We start from the raw sequence: 18,662 nt of genomic DNA, 5'->3' as shown, positions 1-18,662 counted from the left end.
CTGTGAGCGCTGGCTTAGTTCTCTGCCCAAGAATTGGGCTGCCGTCTATGGGGTCGCATAGAATCAGACATGACTGTAGCGACTAGCAGCAGCAGCAACAGCCTGCATAAAAACCAGGAACCCTAGTAGCCAATCCATCGGGGACTAGAAACTAGAAACAAGGTTCTTCTGGTTCTAGTCCCCAGTTTAAAAAAAAAAGCACTTCTCCAGGAGGCAAAAACTAAAAATATGGTAAAACTGTATTACTGGAATTACTGGAAACACAGCTCAGTCATGAAGGAGCACACAGAGGAACAGTTTGTTTAGCTAAGACAGAAACCAGGCAGGGTTCACACACGTGAGAAAAGCTGTGGGTGTCCTCCCAAAGGAGGAGGAGCCCCATAAAGAGATTGTTAAATCGTCTATGTAGGGCAGTTCTTCGCATCTTTGTTTACCTTGGCCAGTTACCTGATTTCTTTTTCCACCTGACCTGCCCTAGGACCCTCCCTGACAGGTGTGTGCAGTTTTTTCTAGATGGATTCCAGCACACAGGCCTGTGAGGCCTGGACATCACCTATCATGAGATGGTACCCCCTCCTTTTTGCCCCCCAAGGAGACTTTCTGCACACGTGTGGTGCCCCAAAGATAGAAAATATGTGACCTCTTGATCTTTTACACTTATAGGGTTTAGCCCCTTTCTGTCCCTGCCATGATTGTTATAGTAACATGTCCACAGCAAGCAAAGTCCAGCTATTTACCCTGTTCCTGCTGTCTGAGGAGGCCTTACAAATAGCTGTGAAAAGAAGAGAAGCAAAAAGCAAAGGAGAAAAGGAAAGATATAAGCATCTGAATGCAGAGTTCCAAAGAATAGCATGGAGAAATAAGAAAGCCTTCCTCAGTGATCAATGCAAAGAAATAGAGGAAAACAACAGAATGGGAAAGACTAGAGATCTCTTCAAGAAAATTAGAGATACTAAGGGAATAATTCATGCAAAGATGGGCACAATAAAGGACAGAAATGGTATGGACCTAACAGAAGCAGAAGATATTAAGAAGAGGTGGTAAGAATACACAGAAGAACTGTACAAAAAAGATATTCATGACCAAGATAATCACGATGGTGTGATGACTCACCTAGAGCTAGACATCCTGAAATGTGATGTCAGGTGGGCCTTAGAAAGCATCACTACGAACAAAGCTAGTGGAAGTGATGGAATTCCAGTGGACCTATTTCAAATCCTGAAAGATGATGCTGTGAAAGTGCTGCACTCAATATGCCAGCAAATTTGGAAAACTCAACAATGGCCACCGGACTAGAAAAAGTCAGTTTTCATTCCAGTCCCAAAGAAAGGCAACGCCAAAGAATGCTCAAACTACCGCACAATTACACTCATCTCACATGCTAGTAAACTAATGCTCAAAATTCTCCAAGCCAGGCTTCAGCAATACATGAGACGTGAACTTCCAGATGTTCAAGCTGGTTTTAGAAAAGGCAGAGGAACCAGAGATCAAATTGCCAACATCTGCTGGATCATGGAAAAGGCAAGAGAGTTCCAGAAAAACATCTATTTCTGCTTTATTGACTATGCCAAAGCCTTTGACTGTGTGGATCACAATAAACTGTGGAAAACTCTGTAAGACATGAGAATACCAGAACATCTGATTGCCTCTCGAGAAACCTATATGCAGGTCAGGAAGCAACAGTTAGAACTGGACATGGGACAACAGACTGGTTCCAAATAGGAAAAGGAGTACATCAAGGCTGTATATTGTCACCCTGCTTATTTAACTTCTAAGGAGAGTACATCATGAGAAACTCTGGGCTGGAGGAAGCACAGACTGGAATCAAGATTGCCAGGAGAAATATCAATAACCTCAGATGTGCAGATGACACCACCCTTATGGCAGAAGTGCTGCTGCTGCTGCTGCTGCTGCTCCTAAGTAGCTTTAGTCGTGTCTGACTCTGTGCAACCCTACAGACGGCAGCCCACCAGGCTCCCCCATCCCTGAGATTCTCCAGGCAAGAACACTGGAGGGGGTTGCCATTTCCTTCTCCAGTGCATGAAAGTGAAAAGTGAAAGTGAAGTCGCTCAGTCGTGTCCAACTCTTACCAACCCCATGGACTGCAGCCCACCAGGCTCCTCCATCCATGGGATTTTCCAGGCAAGAGTACTGGAGTGGGTTGCCATTGCCTTCTCCAGGCAGAAAGGGAAGAGGAACTAAAAAACCTCTTGATGAAAGTGAAAGAGGATAGTGAAAAAAATTGGCTTAAAGCTCAACATTCAGAAAAAGAAGATCATGGCATCTGGTCCCATCACTTCTTGGCAAATAGATGGGGAAACAGTGGAAACAGTGTCAGACTTTATTTTGGGGGGCTCCAAAATCACTGCAGATGGTGAATGCAGCCATGAAATTAAAAGACACTTACTCCATGGAAGAAAAGTTATGACCATCCTAGATAGTATATTCAAAAGCAGAGACATTACTTTGCCAACAAAGGTCCGTCTAGTCAAGGCTATGGGTTTTCCAGTGGTCATGTATGGATGTGAGAATTGGATGTGAAGAAAGCTGAATACTGAAGAATTGATGCTTTTGAACTGTGGTGTTGGAGAAGACTCTTGAGAGTCCCTTGGACTGCAAGGAGATCCAACCAGTCCATCCTAAAGGAGATAAGCCCTGGATGTTCATTGGAAGGTCTGATGCTGAAGCTGAAACTCCAATACTTTGGCCACCTCATATGAGGAGTTGACTCACTGGAAAAGACCCTGATGCTGGGAGGGATTGGGGGCAGGAGGAGAAGCGGACAACAGAGGATGAGATGGCTGGATGGCATCACCGACTAGATGGACATGAGTTTGGGTAAACTCTGGGAGTTGGTGATGGACAGGGGGGCCTGGCATGCTGCGATTCCTGGGGTCACAGAGTCAGACACGATGAGCAACTGAACTGAACCGAACTGTCATTTCCATCTACAAGTGCAAACAGAAGTCTAGTGTAAATATCTAGCCTAGACCTCACCTGCCTCGTTCCTCAGGAAATGTAAACAGAAGGCTAGTTGTAGCTGTAGTTCTTTCTCATGTTCATCTACCCTCGTGTGTCTTCTTTAAATACTCCAGACAGAGAACCTAGGAGGATAGAGGACAAGAGCAATAGAGTTTAAATGCTCTACAATATGATGAGGGCTTCCCTGGTGGCTCAGACGTAAAGAATCTGCCTGCAATGCAAGAGTTCCCAGTTCGATCTCTGGGTCAGGAAGATCTCTTGGGGAGGGAATGGCAACCCACCCCAGTATTCTCACCTGGGTAATCCCATGCACAGAGGAGCCTCGCAGGATATAGTCCATGGGGTCACAAAAGAGCCAGACACAACTGAGTGACTAAATAACAACATATATATATTCATACATCTGTAGTCATACATGCATACAGTGGAATATTACTTAGCCATGAAAAATGAAACAATGATACTTGCAGCAGTATGGACCTAGAGATTATCATAGTTAGTGAAGAAAGTCAGAAAGAGAAAGACAAATACCATACGATATCACTTATATGTGGAATCTAAAATACAACCCAAATGAACCTGTCTATGAAACAGAAAGAGACTCACAGATGTAGAGACCACACATATAATGGTCAAGGGAGAGGGAGAAGGAAGGATTGGGAATTTGGGATTATCACATGCAAACTATTCTATATAGATAAACAACAAGGTCCTACTGTATAGCACAGGGAACTATAATCAATATCTTGTGATAAACAGTCATTGAAAAGAGTATATCAATATATATGTATATCTGAGTCACTTTGCAGTACAGAAGAAATTATCTCAACACTGTAAATCAACTATACTTTAATAAAATGAAAAGAAAATAGTTCAAATTGAAGAAGCCGATAAGTGAGAGTCTAAATTTAAAAAAATAAGACATCTAAAATAGGCATTAGGGATTTAGTAGTAAGGAGCACTCCCCTCTTTAACAGCAGCAGGACATTTAGAATCCAACCCACATATATTATACTGAAAAAAATTCCACATTGGTTTTTTAAAAATCTGACTTTTTAAACAAGTGTAATATAAAAGGAGAAAACATACAGAGTTTAAAATAATGTAAGGACAGAGACTTAAGCTATGAGAATGGCATGTCTGATATCACCTTGTATAGAATTTTCTTGTTGTTTAGTCACACAGTCATGTCTGCCTCTTTTGTGACCCCATGGACTGTAACATGCCAGGTTCCTCTGTCCATGGGGTTTCCCAGGCAAGAATACTGGAGAGGGTTGCCATTTCCTCCTTTAGGGAATCTTCCTGTCCCAGAAGTCAAACCCACGTCTCCTGCATTGGCAGGCAGATTCTTTACCACTGATGCACCAGGGAAGCCCAGTAGACAACCCCAACTGACAGGCACTCTCTTCCTGTTATGATTCATGAGAGAGCCACTCAGGTCCACCTCTGCTGCTTTCTCCCCACCCTCTCCTCTTTCCAACATAATTTCCCATGTTTTTAATTCATCTCACGGTGACTGCAGTAACTGTCAGAGGTATGCTCACATTCCTGTTCTTTTTCCTTTTTCATTCAACGGTTACCCTGTTTCCAAGTGAGTGTCCTGATCATTATCCCTTCCCTAACTTCCCAGCCCTCTGACCTCTATCTCTCAAATACTAACACCTTTTCATTTTTATGTACTTCCTAAAGTGTCTGAAATTATTACTCAATTCTATATCCATCGCTGAGTTTGGGTGCTTTGTATTTACATTATATGTGAATATTTTACATTGATGTTGAGTTCACTGTGGCCTGTGATTCACAGTTGATAACCTGCCCCTCCCCCGCCCCTACCCCCTGCCCCGGGCTTCAGCATGTTAGACCTCCCATCTGCGCCTCCTCTTTCTGCCTCTTTTCTGTCTCAGATGGAAACACTTCTTCATCACACTCTGTCTTTCTCTTGCTTTCTGCTCCCTCCCCCAGGCACCCTGTTTTTGACATGAATTCATCACTGTGCCTTGGGCCAGTGGGTTTCCTGTCTTGGTTGCATTTGGAAACCAATCCAAATCCCTAAGCCAGGCTAGCCCTGACAGAACAGAAACTAAATCACAGGGGAGTCGAGAAAAAGTCATGTGACCTGGGAAGAGGATGGAAAAATTCCCAATCATGGTATTGTCAAAGATTCTTCCATTATGAGGGGAACATCTCGGGAACACACACACACACCACAAGTTTACTCCATTATCTTGTAAAAGGAAGGAGTCGAGAAATAAATGTAGTTTTATGTGTTTGTTGATATTCTTACTCTTTGGACTTCCCTGGTGGCACTGTGGATGAGAATCCACCAGCCAATGCAGGGTACCTAGATTCGATTCCTGGTCTGGGAAGATCCCACGTACCATGGAGCAAATAAGCCTGTGCTCCACAGCTACTGAGCCTGTGCTCCACAATAAGAGAAGCCACCGTTAGAAGCATGCACACCAAAGCAAAGAGTAGCCCCCTCACCACAACCGGAGAGAAAGCCCACGTGCAGCAACTAAAACCTAGTGTGGCCAACACTTTAACAGCTTTTAAAAAATCAAATGTTTTGTAAAACCTGTCAGTGAAACTATCTTTTCTGTGTTGAGAGGTTTCTTATCACTGATTTAACCTCCTTACTTATTATTCATATTGTTAATTTTACCCTGATTTTGTCTTGATGTGTTGGATGCTTCTAAAAATTTGGTCTGTTTCTTTTAGGTTATCCAATTTGTTGGCATATAGTTTTTCATAGTAGTTTCTTATAAGACTGTGTATATTTAAAGTACCATTTATACTATCTCCTCCTTTCTGATTTTATTTATTTGAGTGTTCTCTTTTTTAATTTTTTTTAAAAATTTGTTTATTTTAATTGAGGCTAATTACTTTACAATATTGTAGTGGTTTTTGCCATACATTGACATGAGTCAGCCACGAGTACATTGCTTTACAATGTTGTGATAGTTTCTGCGATATAATGAAGTGAATAGGCTTTGCTGTTGTTCAGTGGCTCAGTTGTGTCTGACTCTGTGCCACCCCATGAACTGTAGCCTGCCAGGCTCTTCTGTCCATGGGATTCTCCAGGCAAGAATACTGGAGTGGGTTGTTATTTCCTTCTCCAAGCAATCTTCCCAACCCAGGGAAAAAACCGGCATCTCCTGCATTGGCAGGTGGATCCTTTACTGAGCCACAAGGGAAGGAAGCCCAGTGAACAGCTATATGTATACATATGTCCCCTCCCTGCTGGGCCTCCCTCCCACCCCGTCCCCCATCCCAACCCTCTAGGGCATCACAGAGCTGCAAGCTGAGGTGCCTGTGCTTTATGCAGGTTCCTATTAGCTATCTGTTTTGCACATGTAGTGTATACATGTCAATCCTAATCTCCCAGTTTGTTCAACTGTCTCCTTCCCCTACTGGGTCCACATGTCAGTGAGCTATCACCTCACAGAAGTCAGAATGGTCAGCATTGGAAAATCTACAAACAATAAATGCTGGAAGGGATGCAGAGAGAAGGGAAATCTTTTGCACTGTTGGTGGGAAAGTAAACTGACACAGCCACTATGGAGACCAGGATGGACATTCCTTAACAGTCTAGGAATAGAATTACCATATGACCAAGCAGTCCCGCTGCTGGGCATAAACCCTGAGAAAACCAAAGTCAAATCAAACCAAATCAGAAAGATACATGTACATGAATGTTCCTTGCAGCCCTGTTTACAACAGGCAGGACATGGAAGCAACCTGGATGTCTACAGCCAGGTGAATGGATAAAGAAGATGTGGTACATACATATAATGAAACGTCACTCAGCCATAAAAAGCAAAGAATTTCAGTCACTTGTAGTGAGGTAAATGAACCTAGAGTCTGTTATACAGAGTGAAGGAACTCAGAAAGAGAAAAGCAGATATGGTATATCATGCATATGTATGGCATCTAAAAAAATAGGACAGATCAACCTATTTGTAGGGAAGGAATGGAGATGCAGATGTAAGGACAGACTTGTGGACACAGTTGAGGGAGGAGAGGGTAGGACGAACTGAGAAAGGAGCACTGACATTTATACACAATTGTGTGTGAAACAGATAGCTCGTGGAAGCCACTGTAGAACACGGGGAGCTCAGTCTGGAGCTCTGTGGTGACCTAGAGGGATGGGGACATATAGTTATGACTGAGCCTCCTTCTGTAAGGCAGAAACCAGCACAACATTGTAAAGTGATTATTCTCCAACTAAAAAAGTGTAAAAATTAAAAAAATAAAGTATTATTAAATTTGGGTGGGAGAAACAGATGACCTCACAACTGCCTGGAGGCAGAGAGGACTAATCTTCATTCAGAATCAGAAACAAGAGACTGTGTTTTCAATTCTTTGGGACATAAAACGTCTCTGCATTACACTGCTCTGCAAGGCTAGGCTGATCCAGTGAACACGAGTTAAGGTCAGGGGGGTTCTGTCCATTTTACTCTAAGGTCTGAGTTTTTCATTATGATTGAGGGCAAACATTCAAAGAGTCACGAAGCTATGACTAGCATCTTGGCCCCACGAACACCTCTCTGTCCTTGAACAAGTCATATACTTCTCTGGACCTATGTCTCCTTCTTGTTCAAACGCTGCTGATGAACCTTTAAGCCCTGCCATTAGGAACATAAAATAGTGCAGTTCCTATGGATAAAGTATGATGGTTCCTCCAAAAAACCAAAACTGAAATTACCATCATGATTGGGCAATCCCACTTCTGAGTGTACACCCAAAAGAACTGAAAGTGAGGTTACAGGAGATGTTTGCACACCCATGTTTGTAGCAGCATTGTTCACAATAGCTGAAAGATGAAAGCAGCCCAAATGGCCATCCACGAAAAATGGATGAACAGAAAGTGATGTGAGCCTACAGAGGAATATTATTCACGAATAAAAAGACAGGAAATTCTGACCCATGCTACAACAGGGACAATACCCTTGTGGACAAGAGATTTGAGGACAATATGCTAAATGATAAAAAGCCAGTCTCCAAAAGACAAATACTGCGTGGTTCACTTCTATGAAGTACCTGATATAGTCAAATTTACAGAGACAGAAATAGAATGGTGGTTTACTACGGCCTGGGTGAGAGGAAAAATAGGGAGTCATTGGTAAATGAAAATCCAGTTTCAGTTTTACAAGACGAAAAGAGTTCTGCAAATTGGTGTCACAGCTGTGTAAATTTACCCAATATTGCTGACCAGTTCATTCAAAAATAGTGAGGATGGCAAATTTATGTGTATTTTACCACAATTAAAAAAAAATGATGCCAGTGATAAACAGGAGAGCCAGCTTCACAGAGTTGCTGAGTGTACAAAACTCCAAGGTAACTTAACATGGAACACCAGCGAGTCGTCCTCAGCAGAATGCTCAGCTCCTAGATGAGGCATCAGCAGACATGGAGGGCAGAAAGAGACAGGAGACTGAAGGCAGTGGTACCCAAATCACAAACTCTATGTGAGGGTCATCTGAGTGTTGAGTGAGCACCAGTCTAAAACCGGTCGAAGAGCCTTTGGACATAGATCCAATCTCTCCCAGCCCCTCCTCTTCTCACACAAACACAACAGCTCCCAGCTCCTCCTACTTTCATCTGGAAAACGGGTCTCTCCACCCTCAGGCTGGAGCCAGGCTGACCCCTGCACTCTGGGATTGCAGAGGTCTCTTTGGGAGGATGTGAACTCAGCACCCAGTCTCCTACAGGAGAGGTTGACCCGAGACTTACTGGATCCTTGGAGCAGAGCCTGGAGCACTGGGTCAGTCAGGGAGGCTGAGGGTAAGTCGTGCAGGGCAGGAGCTGATCTTTGTCCAAAAACCAAAGAGGGAAGTCCCTGAGCAGAGAAGACAACTGTTAACCCCTGGGTAGTTGGGGTGGGGAGGAGGCTGGCAGGACCGGAAGCTTATGCAAAGTTCCTGTCAGCCCTTAACACTTCTGTGGTTACTGTCAGGGGATTTTAAAAGATGTTTTTTAACTGTGGTAACGTACAAATGACATCTCCCTCATAGCCCAGTCGGTAAAGAATCTGCCTGCATGTAGGAGACCAGGTTCAATTCCTGGGTTAGGAAGATCCTCTGCTGAAGGGATAGGCTACCTACTCCAGTATTCTTACCTGGAGAATCCCATACACAGAGGAGCCTGGCAAGCTAAAGTGCATGGGATCGCAAGAGTCAGACATGACTTAGTGAATAAACGACCACCAATGTACAAATAACAGGAAATTGACCATTTTAACCCTCTTTAAGTAATCAGTTCAGTCATGTCATAACCAAAAGCAGAGTTCTGCTGCCGGCTACTCAAAAGCCATTAAGAATACTGGAGGGTGGAATACAGGTTGGTGGAAGGAAAGTCTGCTTTATTTTGGATGCCAGCAATGGGTGGGAGGGGGGTTATACTACTGCCAAAGGTCAACTCCCCTGCCCACCCCAACAAGCAGACAGTAACAGCTTCAGTGGGTTTCCTTGGTAGCTCAACTGGTGCAGGAAATACCACTTCAACTTCTGGACCAGGTAGATTGCCTGGAGAAGGAATAGGCTACCCACTCCAGTATCCTTGGGTTTCCCTGGTGGCTCAAACAGTGAAGAATCTGCCTGGAGTGCAGAAGCCCTGGGTTCAAACCCCAGGTTGGGAGATTTCCTGGAGGAGGGCATGGCAATGCCCTCCAGTATTCTTGCCTGGAGAATCCCATGGACAGAGGAGCCTGGTGGGCTACAGTCCATAGGTTCGAAAAGAGTCAGACATGACTGAGCACAGCACAAGAGCTTTTATAGACTCAGAGAGGGCGATACATTCAGAAACAGCACAGTTCACTCTGACAGTTATCCTGAAACTGGTCATCAGTGAGCTGACCAGCATTGTCTGGATTGTTTTAGGTACAGTTAATCTTTAGTAACAAGGTCAGCTTGTCCCCATTTCGTTGAGGGCAGTTCTCAGAATTGGGGCAGCTGTTGTCATGGCTACACTCTGGTCATCAGTTAGTTAACTTCTTCCAGCTGATGGAAATGTCTGTATCTGCATGCTCTCAGAATATCGTCTGTAGCTCTTGAGAAGGAACTAAAGGTCCTTGACTATGCTAGGTCACCATATTATTATTATTATTTGTTCTCCTTTGACTGTGTTTCCTTTGTTTCTGCATGCTCTCACTTCTTGGATTAAATTTATTCTTTGGCTAAGCATTTACCACACACAGAAGGAGGGGAGAGGACATGGGGGTCAACAACCTGTCCCATTTCCATGTTAAGTTCATTCACATTTTGTGCGACCAAACCTCAGGACTTTTTTTCCTCTGGCAAAACAGAAACTCTGTACACATTCAACAACAATTCCCCCTTTCTCCTTTCCTGGCAACACCATTCTACTTTCTCCCTGTGAATCTGACCACTCTGACCACTTCATTTCAGTGGAACCATCCAATATTTGTCCTCTCTGGTCAGCCTTATTTTACTCTGTATAATGTCCACTAGGTGTATCCATGTTGTAGCATGTATTCTATTCTATTCTCTTTAAATGCTGAATATACTGTGTATTGGTACCTACCGCATTGGCTTAACCATGCTTTGGTCAATAGGCACTTGGGTTGCTTTCATGTCTTAGTTACTGTGAAAAATGGTGCTGTGAACATGAGTGTACACATGTCTCTTCCAAAGTGTGATTTCAACTCTTCTGGGTTTATCCTCAGAGGTAGAATTTCTTTCTAAGATATTTTATATTCTGTGATGGAGAAAATGTTCACATACTGAGATATGGGGAAGTCAGTTTGGCTTATCTGTGGTTCAGCCTGAACTTTGTGTAAACAAACACAGCCTGTCAGACCCTCAAAGCACATCTACTTTAACCTTGAGGTATAGAAAACTGTTTTGAAATATTAAAAGCAGAAAGAGAAAAACAACAAATAACACACAAGGGGATTCCCATAAGGATAACAGCTGATCTTTCAATAGAAACTCTTCAGGCCAGAAGGGAATGGCAGGACATACTTAAACTGATGAAAGAGAAAAACATACAACCCAGATGACATACATACCCAGCAAGAATCTCATTCAAATATGAAGGAGAAATCAAAAGCTTTACAGACAAGCAAAAGCTGAGAAATTCAGCACCACCAAACCAGCTCTTCAACAAATGCTAAAGGATCTTCTCTGGACAGGAAACACAAAAAGGGTGTATAAACTCAAACCTAAAACAACAAAGTAAATGGCAATAGGATCATACTTATCAATAATTATTACCTTAAATGTAAATGGGTTGAATGCCCCAACCAAAAGACAAACACTGGCTGAATGGATAAAAAAACAAGACCCCTATATGTGCTGTCTAAAGAGACCCACCTCAAAACAAGGGACGCATACAGACTGAAAGTGAATGACTGGAAAAAGATATTTCACACAAATGGAGACCAGAAAAAAAGCAGGAGTAGCAATACTCATATCAGATAAAATAGCCTTTAAAACAAAGGCTGTGAAAAGAGACAAAGAAGGACACTACATAATGATCAAAGGGTCAATCCAAGAAGAAGATGTAACAATTAAAAATGTACATGCACCTAACATAGGAGCACCGCAATATGTAAGGCAAATGCTAACAAGTATGAAAGGGTAAATTAACAGTAACACAATAATAGTGGGAGACTTTAATAACCCACTCACACCTATGGATAGATCAATTGAACAGAAAATTAGCAAGGAAACACAAACTTTAAATGAATGGACCAATTAGACCTAATTTATATCTATAGGACATTTCACCACAAAACAATGAATTTCACCCTTTTCTCAAGTGCACACGGAACCTTCTCAAGGATAGATCACATCCTGAGCCATAAATCTAGCCTTGGTAAATTCAAAAAAAAATGAAATCATTCCAACCATTTTTTCTGATCACAATGCAGCAGGACTACAGGAAAAAAAAAAAAAAAACTGTTAAAAATACAAACATATGGAGGCTAAATAACACGCTTCTGAAGAACCAACAAATCATAGAAGAAATCAAAAAAGAGACCAAAATATGCATAGAAATGAATGATAATGAAAACACAACAACCCAAAACCTATGGGACTCAGTGCTAAGGAGAACGTTCATAACAATACAAGCTTACTTCAAGAAACAAGAGAAAACCCAAATAAATAACCTAGTTCTAAGGCAATGGCACCCTACTCCAGTACTCTTGCCTGGAAAATCGCATGGACAGAGGAGCCTGGTAGGCTGCAGTCCATGAGGTCGCTAAGAGTTGGACACGACTGAAGCAACTTAGCAGCAGCACACCTCAAGTAACTAGAAAAGGAAGGAATGAAGAACCCCAAGGTTAGGAGAAGGACAGAAATCATAAAAATTAAGGCAGAAAGAAATGAAAAAGAAACAAAGGAGATCATAGCCAAAATCAACAAAGCTAAAAGCTGGTTCTTTGAGGAGATAAATAAAATAGACAAACCATTAACCAGACTCATCAAGAAAGAAAGGGAGAAGAATCAAATCAACACAATTAGAAATGAAAATGGAGAAATCACAGAAGACAACACAGAAATACAAAGGATCATAAGAGACTACTATCTGCAACTATATGCCAATAAAATGGACAGCTTGGAAGAAATGGGAAAATTCTTAGAAAAGTATAACCCTCCAAAACTGAACCAGGAAGAAATAGAAAGTCTTAACAGACCCATCACAAGCACAGAAATCAAAACTGTAATCCGAAATCATCCAGCACACAAAAGCCCAGGACCAGACAGCTTCACAGCTGAATTCTACCAAAAATTTAAAGAAGAGCTAATCCCTATCCTACTCAAACTCTTCCAGAAAATTGCAGGAAGGTAAACTTCCAAAGTCATTCTATGAGGCCACCATCACCCTAATATCAAAATGAGACAAAGATGCCACAAAGAAAGAAAACTACAGGCCAATATCGCTGAAGAACATAGATGCAAAAATCCTTAACAAAATTCAGCAAACATAGTCCAACAACATATTGAAAAGATCATACATCATGACCAAGTGGGCTTTATCCCAAGGATGCAAGGATTCTTTAATACCCACAAATCAATCAATGTGATACACCATGTTAATAAATTAGAAGATAAAAACCATATGATTATCTCAATAGATGTAGAGAAAGCCTTTGATAAATTTCAACATCCATTTCTGATAAAAATCCTCCAGAAAGCAGGAGTAGAAGGAACATACCTCAACATAATAAAAGCCATATATTGCAAACCCACAGCAAATATTATCCTTAATGGGGAAAAATTGAAAGCATTTCAATTCCTAAAGTCAGGAACAAGACAAGTGCCCACTCTCACCACTACTATTCAACATAATTTTGGAAGTTTTAGCCCCAGCAATCAGAGAAGAAAAAGATGTAAAAGGAATCCAGATTGGAAAAGAAGAAGTAAAACTCTCACTGTTTGCAGATGACATGATCCTCTACCTAGAAAACCCTAAAGACTCTACCAGAAAATTTCTAGAGCTAATCAATGACTATCGTAAAGTTTCAGGATATAAAATTAACACACAGAAATTCCTTGCATTCCTATACACAAACAATGAGAAAACAGAAAGAGAAATTAAGGAAACAATCCATTCACCATTGCAATGAAAAGAATAAAATACTTAGAAATCAATTCTGTTCAGTTCAGTTTAATTCAATCAGTCGTGTCTGACTATTTGCGACCCCATGAATCACAGCACGCCAGGCCTCCCTGTCCATCACCAACTCCCGGAGTTCACTCAGACTCACATCCATCAAGTCAGTGATGCCATCCAGCCATCTTATCCTCTGTCGCCCCCTTCTCCTCTTGACCCCAATCCCTCCCAGCATCAGAGTGATTCCAGTGACTTTTCCAATGAGTCAACTCTTCGCATGAGGTGGCCAAAGTACTGGAGTTTCAGCTTTAGCATCGTTCCCTCCAAACAAATCCCAGGGCTCCCCTCCTTCAGAATGGACTGGTTGGATCTCCTTGCATAAGTCTACCTATGGAAAGAAAAGACCTATATATAGAAAACTATAAAGCACTGATGAAAGAAATCAAAGATGACACAAATAGATGGAGAAATATACCATCTTCATGGATTGAAAGAATAAATATACTGAAAATGAGTATACTGCCCAAAGCAATCTACACATTCAATGTAATCCCTATCAAGCTACCAATGGTGTTTTTCAGAGACCTAGAATTTGTATGGAAAAACAAGAAACCTCAAATAGCCAAAACAATCTTAAGAAAGAAGAATGGAACTGGAGGAATCAACTCGCCTGACTTCAGACTATACTACAAAGCTACAGTCATCAAGACTGTATGGTACTGGCACAAAGACAGAAATATAGATCAATGGAACAAAATGGAAAGCCCAGAAATAAATCCATGCACCTCTGGACACCTTATCTTTAACAAAGGAGGCAAGAATATACAATGTAGAAAAGATGATCTCTTTAACAAGTGGTCCTGGGAAAACTGATCAACCACCTGTAAAAGAATGAAACTAGAACACTTTCTAACACCATACACAAAAATAAACTCAAAATGGATTAAAGATCTAAATGTAAGACCAGAAACTATAAAACTCCTAGAGGAAAACATAGGCAAAACACACTCTGACATAAATCACAGCAGGAGCCTCTAAGACTAACTTCCCAAAGTAATGGAAATAAAATCAAAAATAAACAAATGGACCTAACAAAACTGAAAAGCTTTTGCACAATGAAGGAAACCATAAGCAAGGTGAAAAGACAGCCTTCGGAATGGGAGAAAAGAATAGCAAACAAAGCAACTGACAAAGAATTAATCTCAAAAATATACAAGCAGCTCCTGCAGCTCAATTCCAGAAAAATAAGTCACCCAATCAAAAAGTGGGCCAAAGAACTAAACAGACATTTCTCCAAAGAAGACATACTGATGGCTAACAAACACAAGAAAAGATGCTCAAGATGACTCATTATCAGAGAAATTCAAATCAAAACCACAATGAGGTACCATCTCACGCTGGTCAGAATGTCTGCTATCCAAAAGTCTACAAACAGTAAATGCTGGAGAGGGTGTGGAGAAGAGGGAACCTTCTTTCACTGTTTGTGGGAATGCAAACTAGTACAGCCACTATGGAGAACAGTGTGGAGATTCCTTAAAACACTGGGAATAAAACTGCAATACTAACCAGCAATCCCACTGCTGGGCATACACACAGAGGAAACCAGAATTGAGAGACACATGTACCCCAAAGTTCATTGCAGCACTGTTTACAATAGCCAGGACATGGAAGCAACCTAGATGTCCATCAGCAGATGAATGGATAAGAAAGCTGTGGTACATATACACGATGGAATATTACTCGGCCACTAAAAAAATGCATTTGAATCAGTTCTAATGAGGTGGATGAAACTGGAGTCTACTATACAGAGTGAAGTAAGTCAGAAAGAAAAACACCAATACAGTATACTAACACATACATATGGAATTTAGGAAGATGGTAACGATGACCCTCTATGAGAAACAGCAAATGAGACACAGATGTAAAGAACAGTCGTTTAGATTCTGTGGGAGATGGTGAGGGTGGGATGATTTGAGAGGATAGCATTGAAATGTGTATCTTATCATATATGAAGCCTATTGCCAGTCCAGGTTTGATGAATGAGACAGGGTGCTCAGGGCTCATGCACTGGGATGACCCTGGGGGATGGGATGGGGAGGGAGGTGGGAGGGGGGTTCTGGATGGGGAATACATTTGCAATCGTGACTGATTCATGTCAATGTTTGGCAAAAACCACTACAATATTGTAAAGTAACTAGCATCCAATTAAAATAATTAAACTAATTTAAAAAAAAAAGAAAATCTGTTTTGAAGATAAGGATGAGCAATTGTCTTCTCACAGGTCCATGCCCTGGAAGGTAAAGTTCCCTTCCTAGACACCAGGGTCCTGTCGTCTCACTGTCTGTGTACTAGTTTGTCTCTTGAAACCTTGAAGGAGTGCACCCTGTAATGCGTGATGTTTGCTCTTTGGTCAGACAAGGTATAAGACTGTATTGAAAGAGGTGCTTCAGGAAAGCAGTTCCTGAGAGTTATCTGAGCATCTGTCTCTAGAGTATAATCCTCAGTTTGGCTCAAACAAAATGCTTCCCTATTCCCATTATAGACTGTTTATTGATTATTTTTTGGCTGCTTGAATTTGTGATCACCAAGGACCCTGCGAAGTATGGGCTGTGAAACTGGGGGCCCCACTCAGACCCTGCTCCCTCCCAGTCCTCTTACACTTCTCAACTCCCCACAGTCTGCACATGACCTGAGACACTCCAGTGTGGGTGCACCCCAAGCCCAGCTGGACCCCAACCAGAAGGAGGGGAATTTAACATCTGATGCTAATTCAAGCAGCACAGCATTGAATAAGCATCGCAATTGCGTCCAGCCTTGCACAAAGGGGTGGAAGAGGATAAATGGGAAGGTGTCCTCCTTGTCTTCTTCTTCAAGGAGTTCTGTTTGCTGAGCACACAAGCAAGGAGGGAAATGGGATGTAAGAGGTAAGGAGCGCCAGTCTTCAGAAAGGAAAACCAGGGAGTGGGAAGTGGAGTGGTGAAGGGAGTGGTGTGGGCTATTCGTGAAGGGTTGACTAGATTCTGAAATCTATCAAGTAACCCCTAAGATAAGACTCTGGACACAAACCATCAAAACAGGACTTAAATGTAGTAGTTGACTCTTACATTAACTTCTTTTTTTTTAATTGAAGTATAGTTGACTCATAGTACTGTAAAAAATTTTTTTCAAAAATCCAATTACACAGGGTGCAATAAAGTGGTTTAAGGTGTTAAGAGTTTAGACACTGTCCAAATGTCACAGCAATTAGCCTCTAGGGGGCACAATGCCTCTGAGGAGAAATTGCAATTCTGCTCACCAGTTGTGAAATACTACAATTCAGTTGCGCATTCGTGTCTCTTTACAACCCCATGGTTTGCAGCATGCTAGGCTTCCCTGTCCATCACCAATCCCCGGAACTTGCTCAAACTTATGTTCATCAAGTCAGTGATGCCATCCAACCATCTCATCCTCTGTCGTCCCCTTCTCCTCCTACCTTCCATCTTTCCCAGCATCAGGGTCTTTTCCAATGAGTCAGTTCTTTGCATCAGGTAGCCACAGTATTGTAGCTTTAGCATCAGTCCTTCCAGTGAATATTTAGTACTTATTTCCTTTAGGATGGACTGGTGTGATCTCCTTGCAGTTCAAGGGACTATCAAGGGTTACAACAGTTCAAAATGGTGAAAACAGTGAAATATTTAGGTCATTTCATATCTAAGGAACATTGTTGATTGATTCTGAAACAATTAAGGGAACCCTGACTTTCTCAGTTCCTAATAATCCAGGGGATTTTTACATCAAACTAGACATTGAGAGAATTAAGTGCCTAGATGTTCCTGCATTGCCCACCTTGTCTATGCATTGCTAACTTCTACCCAACCAGACCCAACTGAATGAATGTCAGAAGGAGAAAAGGCTGTCAATGCTTTAACATCTGCATTTACCCAGGCTCCAGCATTAGACCATCCTACCTATAAATTTCCATGTTTCATCATTGTGCATGAAGATAGAGGATTCATCCTGGGCATATAAACTCGAAGGCCTGTTGATTGCATTGAGCCATTCACTACTCTAGCCCAGCAGTTAGTTTTGTAACCTATCGCTGGTTTGGCCACTTGCTTCTTGACCAACGATAACTCAAGGAACAACAGACTGGTTCCAAATAGGAAAAGGAGTATGTCAAGGCTGTATATTGTCACCTGCCTTATTTAACTTATATGCAGAGTACATCATGAGAAACACTGGGCTGGAAGAAGCACAAGCTGGAATCAAGATTGCTGGGAGAAATATCAATAACCTCAGATAAGCAGATGGCACCACCCTTATGGCAGAAAGTGAAGAGGAACTAAAAAGCCTCTTGATGAAAGTGAAAGTGGAGAGTGAAAAAGTTGGCTTAAAGGTCAATATTCAGAAAATGAAGATCATGGCATCCAGTCCCATCACTTCATGGGAAATAGATGGGGAAACAGTGGAAACAGTGTCAGACTTTATTTTTTGGGGCTCCAAAATCACTGCAGATGGTGATTGCAGCCATGAAATTAAAAGACGTTTACTCCTTGGAAGGAAAGTTATGAGCAACCTAGATAGCATATTAAAAAGCAGAGACATTAATTACTTTGCCAACAAAGGTCCATCTAGTCAAGGCTATGGTTTTTCCTGTGGTCATGTATGAATGTGAGAGTTGGACTGTGAAGAAAGCTGAGTGCTGAAGAATTGATGCTTTTGAACTGTGGTGTTGGAGAAGACTCTTGAGAGTCCCTTGGACTGCACGGAGATCCAACCAGTCAATTCTGAAGGAAATCAGTCCTGGGTGTTCTTTGGAAGGAATGATGCTAAAGCTGAAACTCCAGTACTTTGGCCAGCTCATGCGAAGAGTTGACTCATTGGAAAAGACTCTGATGCTGGGAGGAATTGGGGGCAGGAGGAGAAGGGGACGACGGAGGATGAGATGGCTGGATGGCATCACCGACTCGATGGACTTGAGTTTGAGTGAACTCCAGGAGTTGGTGGTGGACAGGGAGGCATGGCATGCTGTGATTCACGGGGTCGCAATGAGTTGGACATGACTGAGTGACTGAACTGAACTGAACTTCCTTTGGCATGTGGGTTACCCAACCAGGGAT

Source organism: Capricornis sumatraensis, chromosome 20 (assembly GCF_032405125.1).
Source record: "Capricornis sumatraensis isolate serow.1 chromosome 20, serow.2, whole genome shotgun sequence".
Classification (NCBI taxonomy): Eukaryota; Metazoa; Chordata; class Mammalia; order Artiodactyla; family Bovidae; genus Capricornis; species Capricornis sumatraensis.
Note: the sequence above shows the minus strand (reverse complement) of the source record.